Here is a 20,120-nt window from a genome sequence, read left to right as displayed (position 1 = left end):
GGGAGAGCGGGCACGCTCACAGGCCACGATTTTTATTGTATCGGCCTGTGAATAAGGGGTAAAGCTAGCGCGTCGAAAACGCGTGTCCAAATGTGGGTGAACAGTGCGCTCCACCGGAGCGCACTGTACTGTATCGGCCTGTATGGGAAAAGGCTCCACCAGAGCGCACTGTACTGTATCGGCAAGTATGGGAAAAGGCAGGGACTTAAACTGTGGGCTGCACTGAAGAATTGTCTTCAGATACACAGTTGGTTGGGATGGGGGTTTCGCCATCCCTCTAAATCACGAGTGGACAAACCTTTTGGCCTGAGGACCACACTAAGTTCTCTGTATGGGTGAGAGGGTCCACCCATGAGGTCAAACTGCCTGACAATAACACTTCTGAAGGTGAAATGCCCTCACCTTAAGCCTCGGGCTGTCGTTTCTCCAGCTTTGCTCTAGATTACTATAGTAGTTATAGTTGCTGTGCTAGTCCATATGCACAGAAATATCAATAAAATAGTATATGATGATATTTTTTATAGGGCTAATTTAATACAGTTCCTGTCTAGCTCTCGGGAGTTACGCTTCATTAAATCAGAACAAAATAAACAGGTCAAAGCAAAAGAGGATGTTCAGGCTGCATCATCTATTTTTGTGACATGCTCATTTTTTTCTGACCTGATGAAGAGTGTAACTCGCAAAAGCTCGTCAAGAAATGTATTGTCAGTTCTATAAAAAAGGGACAGCTTTATATTTTGTTCTTTACTGACCTTCATTTCCATGCATTGTAGAGAGAGCATTTAACTGAAGTAGTTTAAAAAAAAAAGTGAACTCCATGTATCTCCCGGTTTTCTGACAGACTGTTCAGCTAAAAATAACTAAGTAATCGGACCACTACTGTGAAGGTGATCAGACTCCTATTGTAGAAGTATGAGTCAGAGTTTGCATATGACAACCCCCTGAATATTACTGCTGAATTACAGTGAAATAGCACTTCACAAACACATAATGGCAAAGTTTTAAATTGTAGCACTTTTGAAAGAGAGTCTTAGCAAACAAACAGATCCTCACCCTGAACAGTAAGACAGTAACTTTTAAACAGCCGCGCGGGCACACGCAGATGCGCATATGCCAGCTTGCATTAATCAACGTCGCCATTTTATGACATATCCGTGTATGTGCGTGCATGATATATAATAGGCTGTATGCATGTACACGTACGAACAAATGCCGCCTCTACCATGGTACAAATACGCGCCAACGTAATTACCAGCTTCCCCAGTCTGTTCCCAGTTTGCTCAGGTAAAGGAGAGGACTTCCTAACCCCCTAGTTAACTAGCCTACCTTTTACCCTGTTAGCTCCAACCCTTAAAACCCCGCTAACCTCTTTAGTATTTTTTTTTTGTTTCAGGACTTACAAGACATCCAGGGCAGAAGTTACATGGTAGGGGACCCTGGCATGCGCTTGTGCGCGTAAATACTTATGCGCAGCTTTCATTGAGAAATGTAGAAATCGCCCGTGCCCTTGCCCAGACCGCGCACACACCCCCGCCCTTTTGAAAAAAAATTGTGCGCGCATGCCGTGAGATTGGCCTGTACTTGCGTGCTTCTTGAAATCCGCGAGGTGCGCACCGGCCCAACTTTTGCGCAAATCTCCCAGCTTCTGTGCGCATAAGGCTTTTAAAATTCGCCTTTAAGATGGTGACTTTTAAACAGCCATGCGGGCGCACAAGTATGCGTATACGCCGGCTGGCTGCAATGGAAGTGGCCATTTTATAACATACGCGTATATGCACGCATGATATAAATCAGGCTGTATGCGTGCACGTGCGTGTACATGCGCACAATTTTGTATGGGCGCATGCGTGCACTCACACAAATGCCACCTGTACGGTGTAAGTGGGGGGATTTTGGTATATCCGCGCACCGACGCAAGTACTAGTTTCCCCAGACTGTTCCCAGTTCGCCCAGATAAAGGCTAGGACTTCTTAACCCCCCCCCCCTGGTTAAGCAGCTTACCTTTTACCCTATTAGCCCCAACCCTTAAAATCCCACTAACCTCTTTATTTTTTTTTTATTTCAGGACTTACATGCCAAGCATAGCAAAAGTTTTAAGCGCAAATTTCATTGATAAATGTAGGAACATCCATGCTACGCCCAGACCACACCCGTGCCCTGCCCCCTTTTGGAAAAATAATTTGTGCGCGGTACCAGAAGATAGGCACATACTCGCACGTTTTAAAATCCGCACCGGCCTGACTTCTGCATGTATCTCCCAGAGACCAGAGATAAAAAAAAAAAAGATATGCAGGGTGAGGGAGTCTGCACTCTTTCTATGATTCTGCTCGAGTCTCAGCCTTCTGGCTAAGAGAAGGAGCCCCTCGAAGCAGGATAAAAGCAAATAATTGGTTATGGCCTTAGGTGAGCTAGAATCACTGAGAGCTATAATCACTAAACAGCAAGCAAACTATAAGCCTAATTGAGCTATAAACCCAAGCATCAAAAACCCTTCCCAAGGAAAAAACGTCAGGAGGTTGGCTGTGCAGAGTTGGTGTTGGAGTCTCCAGAATCATGATCCCAGTGGCTGATCGGGAGGTGGAGCAGGAGGACAGGGACTCCAGCAGCTGATCGGGAGGCAGCATGCATACCCCAGGACGATAGGGACCCCAGCAGCTATTGGGAGGTGAGCTGCGGACCCTAGTGGGGCACGGATCCCAGCAGCTGATCAGGAGGCAGAGTCGTGTTCTCCAGGACACAAATCCAGCATTAGACTGGAAGTGATGCAGGGAAGACAGCAGCAGCAGTCGGGAAGCACCAGATGACTGGCAGTACCCACCAGCCCAGCTGCGTTTCTTCACATGGGTAACACTAGGGGTACAGTGGGAAGGGAAAAATGAGAGGGTAACTGCATTGGATCAAAGGGAATGCAAGATGTTCTTTCTTTTCTATATGCTGGTATTTAGTGTGGACTAATACACTCAAATCATTAAATATGCCAGCTGCTATCTCGTAGAGATGTCCGTAGTTGTATAGTCTGAGACTAATACTCACAAGTAGATAAATGTGCTGTTTGATATCTTGTACCAATGTATTCAGGCATGTAGTCTAATAAAACATGTACACATTTGTAAATACTGCCAGCCCTGTTTACATTCCCATCTGCTTTTTGTGTTTTCTCTGGGTGAATGAAGGAAAATCCCACCAACACCCTCTTCCTCAGGTGGAGGCAGCATATGTCAGGCACACAAGGATCAAAGACCCTATCTGAGGGGGACTTCCACCAGATTGGTCCCAGATTCTGGAACATCCTCACAAGGGACGCAGGGGTCCACAATTGAAGAAGGGGCATCAACAGACTTATAAAGAATTAATTATTGCCATTACTATAATTTTTACAATTCTTTGGTTTACAGTTTTCTACATAATTAAGCCTGATGTACTAAAGAATTTTTTCCATTTTGGTGTCTATGGGACAACTACTTAGTATATCTGGCCCAGTATCTGTTAATGTGGGTTCCTTTCCACTTTTGTTTTATTTTGTTATATAAACTATCCGTGTCAATACAAACATTTACAGATGTTACTCAGAGCATCTTGGACTTCTTTCACTCTAATCCATGTGTTAAATACAGTTCAGAAAAAACATATGCAAGACCACACTGCCTCCAATGGTGAAATATGGTACAGTAAAATAACTGCATTTAGTTATGTTTTACTAAATAAATTAGTATGCCCAGGCCTGATGAGCAGAAGCTCTGACAGCAGATCACACAGCATGATGTAGCCTGACCCACAGGACTAGCCCAAAGTATTACACGTGTTGTTATATTCTATTTTTTATGCTATATGTATTATATTTTTGGTGGATGTGTCTTTTTTTTTTTTTTCCTTTTGCTCAGTTCCCTGGGTAAGTTGGCCACTTGAAAGTTGCCTTCACTCGGTACAGCTGAAAGTCTTCCCCGGGTCTCCATAGCACACATACATTTACTAGGAAGCGTTCAAATCTGTGTTCAGGAGCGGCATTGATGTGTTTTGGGCGTGATCACAAAATAACTTACACAAATTGTATTTTCAAATCTCTGCATGTGTTAGGATTGTGGACGCTTTGGTTGGGGTGAGGTTGACGCAACCTATAGTGTAGGCCCTACAGGTCTTCACCACCAACTGGCAGAGCAGACGGTAGAGAGACTGGACTGAAGCTTCACCTGTAACAATCCCTTTCCCCTCGGGTTTAGCCTTTGGGTTCCGGGTCCAGCAGCTCTTAGGTAGCAGTCTCTGTGGGCAGGCGGTAGGCAAGGGTGACAAGAGTCTGGGCTATGGTCAATGCCAGGCAGCAGACAGGGATAGCGAGAGTCCAGACTAAGATCAATACCGGAAATCTGTACAAGGATAGGGATGCGGTAGCTAGGTAGGGCCAGAAGGACGAAGGCAAGGCTGGTGCCCAGCCTTGCCTTGCTGAGGAATCAAAGACAAGGCTGGGCAAGCTGAAGAAATGAAGACAAGGCTGGGCAGGCTGAAAAGGAAAAGCATCCAACACTGGAGCGGCAAGTCATAGCTTAGGCAATTCCGTGTTGCACGGCCGGGATTTAAATGCCTGGCCATGTGATGTCATCAGTGAGCACGGGTGAAATCTGTTCCCGCTGTGGGGCCTACATATGTTGGTGTGCACTGCATGCACTTAGAGGGAGGCCCCGACACGAGATGGCGGTGTTTCTGGCCTCGCGGAGCGGCGGAATTCCTAGCTGCGCAGAGAGGCAGTGCTAGGCAAGCATTGGGTGAGTGAGCCAGCTCATGGGAGCAACCTGCGAGCTGGCAAATATAACAGCGTGTTATTTTTCCTTTAGAAAAAAACAGTTGCAAACGTCTGTGGGTACCTGTGGCAGTTTTCAAAGGGAAATCAGGAGTAAGGTCTGCGAGTACAAAGCAATTAGGCGGCAAGTTTGATAAGGGCTTGCTAGAAGTGAATTTTGACTCTTCACATTTTTATGGAATTTACCTGGTTAACTGTCCTTTTTTTAATGCTATCTATAAGTACATTTTGGAAGTTCCTTTCCATTCATCATTTACATCTACAAGTGACATTTTTTTAAATGAGTGACCAGGAACTTTGTACATGGGATGCATTTTCTATCATGAAATAGAAAGCAATAGAGTACTAATCAAAGTATTTTAAGACACCACTGTCATTTGTTAACATTTATTTATTACATTTGTAACTCATTTTGCAAGAAATGCCATAAGAGCATAAGAAATTGCCATACTGGGTCAGACCAAGGGTCCATCAAGCCCAGCATCCTGTTTCCAACAGTGGCCAATCCAGGCTACAAGTACCTGGCAAGTACCCAAACACTAAGTAAGATCCCATACTACTGATGCCAGTAATAGGAGTGGCTATTCTCTAAATCAGCTTGATTAATAGCAGTTAATGGACTTCTCCAAGAACTTATCCAAACCTTTTTTTAAACCCAGCTACACTAACTGCACTAACCACATCCTCTGGCAACAAATTCCAGAACTTAATTGTGTGTTGAGTAAAAAATAATTTTCTCCGATTAGTGTTAAATGTGTACTTGCTAACTTCATGGAGTGCCCCCTAGTCCTTCTATTAACTGAAGGAGTAAATAATTGATTCACATTTACCCATTCTAGACCTCTCATGATTTTAAAGACCTCTATCACATAAAAAATATTAAAAATAAATACATTTGTTTTTACATAATTTTAAGACAGGTTCCCACATTCTGGTGACCACAACTAATAAAAGATTCCCATGTCTAATGTTCTGGCCTCCGAGGAGTGAGATCAAACTCATCAAAGATTTAAAAACAGTACATGTTGCGACCCCAGTCGCCTGCGCGGCGACCGGGTCCTTACCTGGCCTTCGGGCTCCCCAACCGCACCCCGAGCCGCGTGGCAAGAGGCCTTCCTGGCCGCATGGCAGCGGCGTCTCCCTCGTGGAGACGCCGTCGCGTCCTGTACTCGGCCCCTCCCCCTGCTGGGGAACGCGCGCGCGCGAAGAGCCAGCCTTTGTAGGTCCAGCACCCGGAAGTGCTGAACCGCCCCTCTCTTGACGTCAGACGCCGGCAGACTATTTAAACCGGCACCTGGCTCCTCAGCTTTGCCTTGCAACGTGGTCACTCACTGGAGAGAGTAGTTGCTGTTCCTGAGTTCCTGTGTTCCTGATCCTGGTTTGTCTCACGATTCTGCCTGATTGCTACCTGTCCTGATCCTGGTTCGTCTCACGATTCTGCCTGATTGCTGCCTGTCCTGATCCCGGTTTGTCTCACGATTCTGCCTGATTGCTGCCTGTCCTGATCCTGGTTTGTCTCTCGATTCTGCCTGTCTGCTGCCAGTCCTGACCCCAGTCCGCTCCAGGTTTTCCTTCACGCCAGCGACTCTCCTAAGTCCCAGCGGTCCGGGTCCCTACGGGCTCCTCCTGGGGGGACCTCGGACTTCCAGGGCGAAGCCACCTAAGTCCTAGCGACCCGGGCCTTAACAGCTCCTCTGGTAGGGTCACGGGTTTCCAGGTGAAGATCCATCCCTCGCTGAGTGTGTCTGCCTTCCGACCGTCATCTTGCCGGTCGGCCCAAGGATCCACATCCAGACCGCAACAGTTTGCAAGGCCATGGATCCGGCAGACCTAGCTGGCCTGCAGGCCATTCCCGGACTGGCTCAGCGCTTGGTACAGCAGCAACAAGTACTGGACTCCTTGGCGGCCACCGTGGAACGGTTGGCTACCCGCATGGACGTTGAACCCGCGGCACCGGTTCCGGTTCCAGTAGCCATACCTGCACCTGTGGTGACGCTCCATACCCCCACGCAGCTTCCGGCTCCCTCGCGTTTTGCTGGGGATTCTAAGGCCTGCTCGGGCTTTCTAAATCAGTGCTTTGTACGGTTCGCCCTGCTGCCCAATCAGTTTCCCTCAGATGGAATCAAGGTGGCTTACATCTTCTCGTTACTTGATGGTCGGGCCTTAAACTGGGCGTCTCCCATGTGGGACAAGAACGATCCCGCCCTGAGTGATCTGAACTTGTTCGTGGAGGAATTCCGAGCAGCATTCGACGAGCCTGCACGTCAGGCCTCCGCAACTTCTGAGCTACTCCAGCTCCGGCAGGGGACACGAACCCTAGCCGACTACGCTCTGGAATTTCGCACACTTGCTCAAGAAGTGGGTTGGGCCGATGACGCCCTTCGTGGGGGTTTTCTTGAGGGCCTGGCGGCTAGGATTAAGGATGAGCTCGCCGCTCGGGATCTTCCAGAGGACCTTAATTCGCTTATTAACGTGGCTGGGCGCATCGACCGATGCCTGCAACAAAGAGCGAAGGAGGGGCGCTCTCCCCGCCGCCTGGCACCCGTACCATCAGCTACCACTAGATCCTCGAACTCTGGATCTCGTACCACCGGCACCCCAGCGGAGTCTTCCATCGAGGAACCTATGCACCTAGGAAGGTCCGCTTTGACCCCCGAAGAGAGGCAACGCCGCCGGGACTTGCGTTTATGTCTGTACTGCGGAGGTAAGGGCCATTTCCTGGCCCAATGCAAGGAGCGGCCGGGAAACTCCCGCACCTAGGGGTAAGTGAGGATGTCTCCCTAGGTTGTCTAAATGCAACTCCTCATTGTACCGTGCCGGTAACCCTCAAGTATCCAGGTGGTTCCTTCAACACACAGGCCCTCATTGATTCCGGGGCAGGAGGGAACTTTATCACTAAGGACTTGGTACAACGCCTTCAGCTCTCCACGCAGCCTCAGGAACCGCCCTTACGGGTCACCTCCATTCAGGGTACTCCGCTCTCTGGCAGCATAACTACCAGTACCACGCCCATCACCCTCCAAACCGGTCTGCTTCACACGGAGAGGATTTCGTTCCTGATTTTGGAGAAATCAGTATATCCCGTGGTTCTTGGGTTACCCTGGCTCAAACTGCACTCCCCGGAGATTCGATGGGACGATTTCCAGATTGTCCGCTGGAGTTCACAGTGCTCCCGTTCTTGCATCCAGCCCTGGGAGCGTCCGCCAACGCCTCTGGCACAGACAGATGTCAGGTTTCAGCTTCCGTCCTCGTACCAGGATTTCGCTGATGTGTTCTCTAAAGAAAAAGCGGAATTACTACCACAGCATCGTCCTTTTGATTGTGCGATTGAATTGCTTCCTGGCTCCACTCCCCCCCGTGGGAGAGTATATCCACTGTCTCAGCCTGAAACCCGGGCCATGTCAGATTACATTTCTGAGAATCTCGCAAAGGGGTTTATTCGCCCCTCTAAGTCGCCTGCAGGAGCAGGTTTCTTTTTTGTGGCAAAGAAAGATGGGTCTTTGCGGCCCTGTATAGACTATCGGGGACTTAATGCCATAACCAAGAAGAATCGCTACCCTCTGCCGTTAATCCCGGAGCTGTTGGACAAACTCCAGGGGGCACAGGTATTCACAAAGCTGGACTTGCGAGGGGCCTACAATTTGGTCCGTATCCGTCCCGGGGACGAATGGAAGACCGCTTTCAACACCCGGGACGGACATTACGAATACTTAGTGATGCCATTTGGTCTATGCAACGCTCCCGCAGTGTTCCAGCACTTAATGAATGAGATTCTTCGGGACTTCCTACAGTCATGCGTCATAGTATACTTAGATGACGTTCTTATCTACTCCTCGGACCTAGTCTCTCACCGACGACATGTCCGACAGGTACTTCAGATTCTGCGGGATCATCGGTTGTTTGCGAAATTGGAGAAATGTCTCTTTGAGCAGAATTCCTTGCCCTTCTTAGGGTATATCGTTTCTGCAACTGGTTTTCGCATGGATCCCAGCAAGGTATCTGCCATTCGGAATTGGCCGCGGCCGGTGGGTTTGAAGGCTTTGCAACGCTTCTTGGGCTTTGCAAATTTCTACCGCCACTTTATTCCACAGTATTCCCAGATGGTGGCGCCACTCACCACCCTAACTAAGAAGGGTGCGGACACTCGAATCTGGCCTGCCGAGGCTTGCAAAGCTTTTGAGGACTTAAAGGAGGCTTTCTTCCAAGACACTTGTTTGCGACATCCGGATCCTACTCAGCCTTTCTTCGTGGAGGTGGATGCCTCTAGTGTTGCGGTAGGGGCGGTCCTCTCGCAAAAATCCCCTTCGGGCCATTTATTCCCTTGTTCCTATTTCTCCAAGAAGTTTACTCCCACCGAGAACAACTATGGGATTGGGGATAAGGAGCTGTTGGCAATCAAGTTGGCATTAGAAGAGTGGAGGCAATGGTTGGAGGGAGCGAGTCATCCTGTGACGGTCTACACCGACCACAAGAATTTGGAGTTCCTGAACCAAGCCCAGCGACTGAACCCCAGACAGGCGCGGTGGTCGCTGTTCTTTAGTCGGTTTGACTTTACCCTCAAGTACTGACCTGCCACTAAGAACATCCGGGCGGACGCTCTCTCAAGGAATGATATCCCGGAGGAAAAGGAGGAATCTCCTCAGTATATTATTGATCCAGCCAAAGTCCAGTTAGCCAGTACTACCGTATCCTCTGTAGAACGTGTTGTAGTTCCTCGCAGGGACCGCAAGAGAGTTCTCGCTTGGGCTCATGATTCCCTCTCCGGTGGTCACGCCGGAAGGGAGAGGACCCTCGATCTTCTGAATCGATATTACTGGTGGCCCAAGGTGCACCAGGATGTACGCCTGTATGTGGATTCTTGCCCTGTTTGCGCCAGGCAGAAGCCTCTAAGCGGCCGCCCGTGGGGGCTCCTGCAACCACTTCCTATACCCACGGAACCCTGGACTCATATCGCCACTGATTTTGTGGTGGACCTACCTCCTTCCGAGGGCAACACGGTGATATGGGTAACGGTAGACCGTTTCTCCAAAATGGTTCATCTCGTACCATTACCCAAGTTACCTTCGGCACCCGAGTTGGCCCTTCTGTTCACACAGCATATCTTCAGGGCTCACGGGCTCCCGCAAAGCATCGTTTCTGACCAGGGCCCTCAGTTCACGGCTCGATTTTGGCAGGCCATCTGCCGGAAATTTGGGGTACGGTTGAATCTATCTACAGCTTTCCACCCACAGAGTAATGGACAGACTGAACGCATGAATAGGTCCTTGAAGACGTTCCTTCGAAGTTTCATCTCCGAAAGGGGAAACAACTGGGTGTACCTCCTCCCCTGGGCCGAGTTTGCCTACAACAATCACACCCACTCGGTAACGGGACAATCCCCTTTCCAAACAGTTTTTGGTCGCCACCTGAAACCACCGGTGCCCATTCCAGTTACCGTGCCATCACCGGCAGCTCTAACGGTGGCTCAACAGATTCATCATCTCTGGAGGACGGTCCAGCGGCGACTCGCATCTTCTGCAGAAAAGGCACAAAGATGTGCCAATCGCCACCGACGACCAGCGCCCGTATTCTTACCCGGCACCAAGGTGTGGCTAAGCACCAGGAACCTCCATTTGCCGGGCCGCTCCAGGAAACTGGCATCAAGATACTGTGGTCCCTTCGCTATAGCAGAACGAATTGGGTTAGTCTCGTATAGACTCCGTCTGCCTTCGTCTTTACGTATACACAACGTGTTCCACGTCTCTCTACTGAAACCAGTGGTACTCTCCCGTTTCCATCATCCCTCGACTGATGCTGTATCATCCTCCTCTAATGAAGAACCTACTTATCAGGTACGAGAAGTATTAGATGTCCGTTTCCGGGCTCGTCGCTGGGAATACCTGTTGGCATGGGAGGGTTGCGGTCCTGAGGAGGATTCCTGGGAGCCAGCCCGAAATATTCTGGACAAATCGCTGTTAGCCCAATTCCATCGGGACAATCCTGGAAAGCCGGGTCCCCTGAGGAGGGGGCGTAAGAAGGGGGGTACTGTTGCGACCCCAGTCGCCTGCGCGGCGACCGGGTCCTTACCTGGCCTCCGGGCTCCCCAACCGCACCCCGAGCCGCGTGGCAAGAGGCCTTCCTGGCCGCATGGCAGCGGCGTCTCCCTCGTGGAGACGCCGTCGCGTCCTGTACTCGGCCCCTCCCCCTGCTGGGGAATGTGCGCGCGCGAAGAGCCAGCCTTTGTAGGTCCAGCACCCGGAAGTGCTGAACCGCCCCTCTCTTGACGTCAGACGCCGGCAGACTATTTAAACCGGCACCTGGCTCCTCAGCTTTGCCTTGCAACGTGGTCACTCACTGGAGAGAGTAGTTGCTGTTCCTGAGTTCCTGTGTTCCTGATCCTGGTTTGTCTCACGATTCTGCCTGATTGCTACCTGTCCTGATCCTGGTTCATCTCACGATTCTGCCTGATTGCTGCCTGTCCTGATCCCGGTTTGTCTCACGATTCTGCCTGATTGCTGCCTGTCCTGATCCTGGTTTGTCTCTCGATTCTGCCTGTCTGCTGCCAGTCCTGACCCCAGTCCGCTCCAGGTTTTCCTTCACGCCAGCGACTCTCCTAAGTCCCAGCGGTCCGGGTCCCTATGGGCTCCTCCTGGGGGGACCTCGGACTTCCAGGGCGAAGCCACCTAAGTCCTAGCGACCCGGGCCTTAACAGCTCCTCTGGTAGGGTCACGGGTTTCCAGGTGAAGATCCATCCCTCGCTGAGTGTGTCTGCCTTCCGACCGTCATCTTGCCGGTCGGCCCAAGGATCCACATCCAGACCGCAACAGTACAATCATAAAATCCCAGCTCCTGCCAGATGATAACATTCCTTAAGTTTGCATAGAAAACGTTTTCACAGAAGTCAAATAATCCTGGATGTCTCTAACCTTCTGAGGAAAATTATTCCAAGACGTTGAACCAATGCAGCTGAAAGCACGAATCAGGGATACATTGCAGACATGCATCTTTCAAAGAGAACCATCGTTAGAGAGCACTTTTGGAAGTAAGGCAGCATGCAGCTGGGGCAGTAGGAGTGCAGGCAATTTTTAAGGTAGCCTGCCCCTCACTTTGTGCAAATTTAAAGACTAAAATTAAAATTCTAATAAGAATTTGGTAGCTCACTGGAAGCTAGTATAATTTTTAAAAAATGGGCAACATTCTCTCATATATTTAGTCACGTGAGCTGCCGCATTCTGCACTTCACTGTAAACAGTGGATATACTTTTTTGGAAGTCCAATTAAGATACAGATGGAGTAATCCAGGCATGTTAAGATAAGAGCCTGGGTTATAGCTATAGCCTTTATCTGTCAACAGAAATGTTCTGGCCTGTTTAATCAAGCAGAGGTTCATAAAACATGTTTTTCAGATTGATTTAGTCTGAGGGATCATAAATAATTTATCCTCACTATAAAACCTCCCTAAATCCTTGACTTGGTTGCTAACCAGAAGTACTAGCTGACTGCCTACGGGCATGGCCTGCAATATTCACGTAAGGAACACCTTGTGGGGAAGCCGAGGTACTGTGGCGGTCAGTCGAGTGCTCCGAGAAGGAGAGGTCCTGATCCATGAAGATGCATCCATGACGAGGATACAGAACTGAACGTTTCGGGCAGAGAGAGGAGTCCAGGCCTGCCTGGGGCTGTGTTCTTCCCACTGGCCCTTAGGTGGCTCTCTGCACACTGCTACCAGCAGAGTCAGACTTCTTTATCAGGCACTGGGCTTTCTGCAAAACTACGGGAATATTTAGCAGTGGAAATGCTGGAAGGCAAAAATTGTACTATGAAAAAGATCTGGTGACAAAAAAGGCTTAAGAGAAAAACAAAACTAGCTTAAAACTTGACAGCATCTCTCTGTGTGCCAAGGCACTCTCCTTTCTCCCTGTGATTCGTCGTTCCATTCCTCCCTCCCTGACCTCTTCCGCCCTTCCATCTTCATTTGTCTTTCCATTTGCGTCCTTTCACCTTACCTGTGACTCTGTCTCAGCCTTCCCCTCATCCTCCTCACTCCGTTTCCCTCTCTCACCCCCTCATTTCCATATGGCTGCCTCTCCTTCAGCTGCCCCTTCACATATTCCTCTTTCCTACTTCCACCTCTGCTCAGCTCTATCCCTGTCCATTTGCTCCCCCCCACCTCCATCTCCTCCCTCCCCCCCCCCCACCTTTGGGTTTTTGCTCCCTAAATTTATGACTCTGCATTTTTTAGCATTAAATATGAGCCGCCACACTCCAGACCATTTCTTGAGCTTCATTAGAATCCTCCTTAAGTTTTCCACTCCTTCCTGGCTCTCTCAAATTTTCGTTATTATCGGCAAAACAACAAACCTTTCCTGATAATCCTTCCGCTTTCTCTTCTACACATGGGGAGTCCTTTCGCTGGGAATATCTGAATAAGTGTAACGTAAAATAGCACTGCCTCTATCACCCGCTTTCTACAGTGCTGCATTACACTACACTTATTCAGTTGCACCCGTGAAAATACTGTGCTCACTCGGCATCTCAGCTCATGTGGGATTTTGTGTGTGTGTGTGTGTGTGTATGTGAGAGAGAGAGAGTACATGAGTCGCCTTGAGGTGTCTGCCTGTACACTGTGGAGGGATTGACAACTGCGGGCAGTATTTGAAAGCAGATACTGTAACTTCCAGCATTTCATGTAAGTGCAGATGGATGATTGATGCTGGTGCTCTCCTTCTGACATTCCAGAGCTCTCACAAACTGCCCTCATCGTAGCCGGTAATAGGTTCCCTGTGACAGATGTTTTACTGGCATAGCACAAATAGAGAACTTTTCCAATCAACAGTCAGACTGGTGAAAAGAAAACCACTAGGGGGCCGATGCAAAAAAAAAAAAAAATGCTCTGAAAGTGGGCGTTGAGTGTTCAGCGCCCACTTTCCTAACACCCCGGGCACCTCTCCTGGAGGCACCATGCAATATTATTAGGGGTCACGCTATCAAGGAGGTGCTAGGGTCAATTGTGCACCCCTAGTGCCTCCTTGACAGCGGGCACCTGGGAGAAGTCGGCTATCCGCGGCTTTCCACCAGTTAAGAAAACGGACTCTGAATTTATCTGTGTCCGTTTTTCTAATCAGCACACAGCCACAGGTTCAGAAAATGGACGCTGCTTAACTGAGCATCCGTTTCCCGAACCTGACCACCGTCACTTTTTTAAAAAAATGTTTTTTGTTTTTTTTTAAATCTTTCATTCCTCCGACTGAACATTCAGCGCCCGCTTTCAGCATATTTTCTTATTTGCATCAGCCCCCTAGTGGTTTACTTTTCACCAGCCTGGCTGTTGATTGGAAAAGTTCTCTATTTGTGCTATGCCAGTAAAACATCTGTCACAGGGAACCTATTACCTGCTACGATGAGGGCAGTTTGGGAGAGCCCTGGAATGTCAGAAAGAGAGCACCAGCGTCAAGCATCCACGATATTAAGTCGGAGAATTTACAGAATAGCAGTATTTTCTGCACAACATTTTTGGGGCACTCAGAAATTAACGCTTGCTCTGGGCAGATGTTAATTTCTGAGCACAAAAATGTGCGTATTGGACGCACATTTTTATTTTTACACTTGGGGTGACTAATAGCCTCATCAAAATGCATTTGCATGTGATGAGCGCTATTAGTTTCACGGCGCATTGTGGAGGTGCTAATCCCCTTTTAGCATAAGGGGCTGTGGACGTACCTACACAGCCCACGTCCAACTGCAGGTTAAACAGTGCACTCGGCTGAGTGCACTGTATTGCATCGACCCCTAAATGGTTGTTGACCGTCCCTGCGCAGCATGCAGAATCAGACTCTGAAGCTAAGCACTGGCTGAAGCCTCCTAATTAAATACAAGGCGTTTGCCGTTTGCACAGCACCCCAAGGACTCCATTTCCACAGCAAATGAGAGGAGGGGGTGTGAAAGGAGGGGAGATGTGATAGAGGCATGCTGATAAGTGGCTGTCCGGTGTCATTTTTCTTCAGGTGGGGCAGAGCCTGTAACCTATGGGATGCTCCGGGCTCCACTAGCCCACGAGGGTTTGCAAGTTGATCATGGGGAAGGGGGCCAAGGTGGTGGGCTAGGGTGGGGGGTGGTCCTGAGGGGGCCACTGAGGACTGGGGGATTTCCATTTTTACAAGAGGTGGGATTGGGAAGCGAGGGGAGGTGAGTGCTTTCACTGTGCAATTTTTATTTTTTTATTTTACCTTGGGACTGCCTCGAGAAGTGGCGGGGGGGGGGGGTAGGGCAGGGGGTCTCACAAGAGCCACAGCATTATGTTTTACATACTTTGGGTGGGAAGACTTCATTCGGGCCACTTGGACCCTTTAAGACCTCTCCTGGGAACATCGGTGTTCACATTAGCATCCTGATGCTCCAGGGGAAAATTAGCTACAATTCCTGAGTTGTAGTTAACCTTCATGAAAGTATCCCAGTTTGCACTTTTTTATGCTCATCACAAAATTGTCTGGTAATGAGCTGCTTTACATGCACAGCAGCTTCTTACCATTTTGGCGTTATCTGTGGGTAAAATATTGCATGTTTATCCCTGTATTAAGGCATTTACCGTGCGGTAAATGCCTAACACAATAAATGTATCCCTTAGACTGTAAGCCTTCTAGGGATAGGTAATACCTACAGTACTTGAAAGTAATCCACTTTGGAGTGTCACAAAAGGCAGAATATAAATAAAAACTTATTATTTGTTTGGGTGATCTTATAGGTTGGGTGGTTTTGGTTTTTTTTTTGTTTTGTTCTTTTTACAAATAACTTAGGTTCAACAGCCAGAAAAACAGATGGGGAAAAATCATGGCACCCCTCCTTTAACTGACTGGTCATTCTATTCAGTAGGGTGCTGAATGGCCCATGTGCTATAAAGTTAGACTGTCTGGCATGAAAATGCCTTCTTCCAGGCTGCACCGTATAAATCACATTACAAAGAATTAAAAGTATTAGTAACCAGGAGCTCCATAGCAAGAAGTCTTGCTGCCACTAAAGGCAGTAGGGGAAGATTTAATAAGAACAAAGTGAAGTGAGATGGGAAGGCGTGCTTAGAGGGGCTGACCTAGTCCTGGTTTCCTTGCATTGCACTCATGCGGTTTTGATGATTGCAGGGCTGAACCGGGTTAACTTGGGTGAGGTGGCAGCCCTGCGCGAAAACCCAAGTCTCATCTGAATCGTTTCCCTTCCCGCGGAAAGTTTGTGGCCAACATGTTAGGTGCTGTAGTATTTTCCTAGCAACATTAACAAGCCGTTACCTGCTTTTATGGGAAGCAAATAACCTGCAGGCAAGAAGAAGGAATTTCAACTCCTTTGCAGGCCCTGCAAACGATATTTATAAGCCAGCGGTGAGGCACTGGATTCCCTTTCTTCAGGTCTCTCTCTCTCCCTTCTGCTGCTGGCCTTTGTACTATTAAAGCAGGATAAGCGAGAGATCATTTTAGCTTTCCTCTGTTCTACTTAAGGGCTCATCATTTATTAATCCTAGTGAGGATTTGCTCGCTAAAGCCTGACAGAGCAGGAGCAAAAACTCTCCAGCTAGATTGGATTTGGAGTCTTTACATTTGATCACTGGCCTGTGATCAAGGCAAGTTAAGGTCAGGTACGGCAGGTATTTCCCTGGCCCAGTCTCAAGAGGTCAAAATTCAAAAGGTTTGTTGGCTAACTTTTGGAGCTGGCCAGAGAAAACCTGAGATTTTAATAGTTCTCCTATTTTAGTTTTATTAAAGTTTGTGCAGGCAACTACAGAAAAAAAAAGAGCTGGCCTAGCACTGGGGGCCTTTTTCCAGGGTGCAGTTTCACTCTGTCCGGGTAGTGCTGATACTCTGTGCTACCCCTTAAGTCAGGCCGGACAAATTATTGCCCTAAAATTATCAGGCTAAACTTTAACCGGGTATATTCAACAGAACCCTTATCTGGGTGACTTCTGTGGAATATCCGGTTAACTTCCCCACCTCTAAGTTGGTATCCGAGGTCCTGGAAGCTGAAGTGACTTGCCCAGAGTCACAGGGAGCCATAGTGGGAGAAGCAGGATTTTAAAAATTTGCGACTGACAAAATTCAAAACACATTGAAAGCTTTTACAATTCTTCTTAAGAAGATGAACTGTTTGGAGGAGCGGCGGTAATAAATTCTGCTCCTAGCCGGCAGCGGGGCTGGCCTGGTGCTGGAGCTCAGCACAACAGACGACCCTTGAGGCGAGCAGCAGAAAGGAGCTTTCAGGAATCCTTGCAAATGCTAATAAGCCCCCAAACTTGAACTGGTCCTGCTCTGTATCTGGGCCAGCCTTTCCCAAATGAAAAAAAAAAAACAACCACTGCCATTGTCCAGAAATCCTGCCGCATTGACAGCAAAACGATTCCCAGCTTAAATCCAAAGAGAAGGCGAGATACGGTTCCGTGGGCCCAGAATTTCATTTTACTTCATTTCATCAAGTCCGTGGAATGCAGCCCAAACTAGAAATGGCTCCTTTGGTTTTATTATTACTTTTTTTTTTTTCCAAGCCTACTGCCATGGAGATGGGGCCTGTTCATTTGCATTGGTTTTATTCTCGGTCAGAGCTGGCGTTGTGTACATGGGAATGAAATACATTCGCGATGTGTAAATAGTAGACTGAAAGCAACGGCTCCGTGCGCATGAATGGGCCTTTTAGGCTTCTGCCCCTTTGTTGCCCAGATAAATGAGGCAAAAGGCTTTATTATCCGCCGGGGTGGCGCAGCGTAAAGAGCCCTTTGCTAAACCCGCTGAACCGAGCCCTGGCGCTCGCAGCCGATCGCCTACTGCTCCTGCAAATCCTTCTGGAGGCGCGGGGCGAGAGAAGGCCACGTTGTCGGCGGCTGGAAAAGCCGGAGGGGGATCTTTCTCACGCATGGGCCGCTAAGGCAGGGCCGCCGGGTCCCCGGTGTCAGGCCCTGCACCACTGTGATTGATGGCCTTCTGCCACGACAGGGACAGCACAATGCCGTGCAGATCCGGGGCGGAAGGACCCCTGGAAGCTAGATTTCAGCCCTGGGCAAAAGTGCTGCACACATTTTTAAATTTAAACTGAAAGTCTGCAAGCCGAATGCAAAAAAGAAAAAAAACAAACACGAACACAAACAAACCGGCCAACTTGGAGCAGAGCAAAAACTGCAACGAATTGGCCATCCTGTCAGTCACGCTCCCAAAACTATAGTGAGCTGTCTGTCAGGGACATTTAACTGACTGATTTTGTTTCCTTAGCTAGGGTCTGCTCTCAGCATCCCACCAAAAAACGGGCCCTTTACAACCTCAGCTGAACCTGAAATACAGTGAAAATGATTTTCTCATGGAGCTCACAAAGATGACAATTTTGAAGCATTTAACTCATAAAATGGCCCAGCTTCAGTGAAAGTAAAAGTACATGCCCAGTGTACATTTACCAGCTGAGAATAGGGCATTCCCAGGGGCTGGGGGATGTCTCTGTGTTCCCCTTAATGCCTCGCCTTATCCACCCCCCCCCCCTCCCCCCTCCTGAAATTTTCGATGGTTCAGGAGCCTTTAGTTTTTCCCTTTTATTTTATATTCCCTCCCATCTTACTTTATCCAGTCATTGTGGCAGCTCTGTTCGGCTGGGGGCCAACCTGTATGCAGACCTAGAGTTCCTGGCCCTCCCCCCCAGATCCCTCTTGCAACCCAGCAAGCCTGGGTCCTGAATTCAGCCACTAGGTGTCGCCACTGCATGATGGCTGTGGCCACCTCCCACCAGAGGCTGTGAACGCTGCCTCTGCAGCATCCCCCATCTGCAGCTAATGTAGTGAGCGAAAGGCCTGCGCTGGGAACCCTCCACATAGCAGTGCACAGCACTGCCACTGAGCCACTGGGCTGTCCTCTTCAGCAGTATCCTTATGTAACTGTTAGTCTGCCGAAAAAGGTCTCTTATCCTAACCTAAGCCTACTTTTTCTTGCATTAACAACTTGTCTCTTTTTCACACATTCTCTTCTAGCACAGACTTGTACTAAATACACTTTCTATTTGCATGCAGACCCCTTTTCACCTATCAACCTCTTGTTTTATTATTAAACAAAATACACACATCTGTGGCACAATGGATCCCTCAGGAATGAAGACAGACACTATTGCCATACAGCAGAATTCAATTAGCAAGCATGAATTATTCACACTGACTACTTAAAATACAACCTAGTTCTTTTACATACAGTCACATTTCAGCCACAAAAGCTAATCTACACAGAGATCAATAGTACGCCTCCTTCACACTACATAGATTACAAATCAGCTTTGTTATCCAGTCATACTTGTCAGCCATACATAGTCCTATACAAAACAGGTCATACAAGAATTAGCAACAGAGAGGAGATATACAAACAATAAGAAACTTTTGAGGTCCATATTGAATGGTATAGCAAGTAGCAAGTTACCCGAGGAAAGTTGCCAGGGCTGCAATGTGAAGCGGGACTTATTCGGGTAAGTCTGCCACTGACGTTACCTGGGTAACCTTAGGACAATGAACACTGGTACTGCTTGGATAAATTTAGGACGTGCCTCTCTTTTTATTTAGCTAAATTTTATGCAGGTGAAAGGTTACCCCAGTAAAATATATAACATCAAGCTAGGTTGAGAGAACATTGCCCAAATCTCATCTTGGAGTGAGTTTCCTCACTCCGAAGGCCATCAAATCTTCACAAGAGACCACTGTTCTGTTCGTAGGTGTCTTGTAGAATGTCAAAGTGGCCCCTAACCCCCTACACTCTTACCTAATCCCCCACCTCGAGTTACTAGGTGGGCCTACCATAGGGATACAAATACCTACCTATGGGCCATGACATTATGGCCAGGTGCTCGCTTGCTCTCTCTCTCTCTCTCAATACAACAAGTTGGCCCTTATTGCAGAATCTGAAAAGGGTATCACAATTTGTGCTAACTTAGCTCTTCACAATAAATGCTATATTAGCATAAAACATGCCCCTTTTGCTATCGCATGCAGTACTTACCACATTTTGATAAATCCAGGCCTAAGCTGGAGAGCCATTCTCTCAGGCACATCGTGAGTTTTCCAGATATTGGAGTTAGTTGGATACATTTTTCAGTTCAACCCTGCCTGGAATGCCCCCAAGATGCCCTTTTCTTATTCGGTTAAATCTTAGCTGGATAGTGATTTATTCAGGCAATTTTTAGCCAGATAAGCAAGGGGAATATTCTAAACTTGCCATGTAGATGGATAACTGGTGAAATGGCTTTGAATATTGACCTGTCTATGTATACATTTTTGCACGCATCCAGCTTTTGCATAAATCAAGGCCTTTTAGACTAAGTAATTTCGCTAAGGGGCAAATTGTCATAGATTACCTAC

The sequence above is a fragment of the Rhinatrema bivittatum genome, chromosome 4, assembly GCF_901001135.1.
Source record: "Rhinatrema bivittatum chromosome 4, aRhiBiv1.1, whole genome shotgun sequence".
Taxonomy (NCBI): domain Eukaryota; kingdom Metazoa; phylum Chordata; class Amphibia; order Gymnophiona; family Rhinatrematidae; genus Rhinatrema; species Rhinatrema bivittatum.
This window is presented reverse-complemented; position numbering follows the sequence as displayed.